This window comes from Ranitomeya imitator, chromosome 6 (assembly GCF_032444005.1).
Source record: "Ranitomeya imitator isolate aRanImi1 chromosome 6, aRanImi1.pri, whole genome shotgun sequence".
NCBI classification, from domain to species: domain Eukaryota; kingdom Metazoa; phylum Chordata; class Amphibia; order Anura; family Dendrobatidae; genus Ranitomeya; species Ranitomeya imitator.
Window position 1 is genome coordinate 173,015,427 of NC_091287.1, and position 1,368 is coordinate 173,016,794.

Sequence of the window (1,368 nt, forward strand, 5' to 3'; positions counted from 1 at the left end):
GGAGTGTAACACACCATCTCTCTACACCCCATACCCAATTTGTAGGCCTAATGCAGTGTAGTTTTCAACAACTACTAAACGAGAGTCGGAAGATCGAAGCAATGTGGACGAAACCTGGGGAACACCTTGGAGTGTAACACACCGTCTCTCTACACCCCATACCCAATTTGTAGGCCTAATGCAGTGTAGTTTTCTACAACTACTAAACGAGAGTCGGAAGACCAAAGCAATGTGGACGAAACCTGGGGAACACCTTGGAGTGGAACACACCATCTCTCTACACCCCATACCCAATTTGTAGGCCTAATGCAGTGTAGTTTCCAACAACTACTAAACGAGAGCATGAAGATCGAAGCAATGGAGAGGAAACCTGGGAAACACCTTGGAGTGGAACACACCATCTCTCTACACCCCATACCCAATTTGTAGGCCTAATGCAGTGTAGTTTCCAACAACTACTAAACGAGAGCATGAAGATCGAAGCATTGGCGAGGAAACCTGGGGAACACCTTGGAGTGGAACACACCATCTCTCTACACCCCATACCCAATTTGTAGGCCTAATGCAGTGTAGTTTCCAACAACTACTAAACAAGAGCATGAAGATCGAAGCAATGGAGAGGAAACCTGGGGAACACCTTGGAGTGGAACACACCATCTCTCTACACCCCATACCCAATTTGTAGGCCTAATTGTTGTGAATTCTGTGGTCACAAGTGGTATTGCAGTCTCTGGGCGTCCTCCCTCAGGTGTTTTGGTGAGCTCGTTGGCTGCCTTGCTATTTAGCTCCACCTGAGTCTGTCTTCCTTGCTCCTTGTCAATGTTCCAGTGTTGGATCTGAGCTACTGCATCTTTCCTTGGGCCTGCTGCTCTGCTAGATAAGTGCTTCTAGTTTGTTTTCTGTTTTTTCTGTCCAGCTTGTTATTATCTTTTGCTGGAAGCTCTGAGAAGCAAAGGGGTGCACCGCCGTGCTGTTAGTTCGGCACGGTGGGTCTTTTTTGCCCCTTTGCGTGGTTTTCGTTTTAGGGTTTTTTGTAGACTGCATAGTTCTCTTTGCTATCCTCGCTCTGTCTAGAATATCGGGCCTCACTTTGCTGAATCTATTTCATTCCTACGTTTGTCTTTTCATCTTGCTAACAGTCATTATATGTGGGGGCTGCCTATTCCTTTGGGGTATTTCTCTGAGGTAAGTCAGGCTTGTATTTCTATCTTCAGGCTAGTCAGCTCCTCAGGCAGTGCCGAGTTGCATAGGTAGTGATAGGCGCAATCCACTGCTGCTTCCAGTTGTGTGAGGACAGTTCAGGTACTGCAGTCTACAGAGATTCCACGTCTCAGAGCTCGTCCTATTGTTTTGGGTTTTTGCCAGATC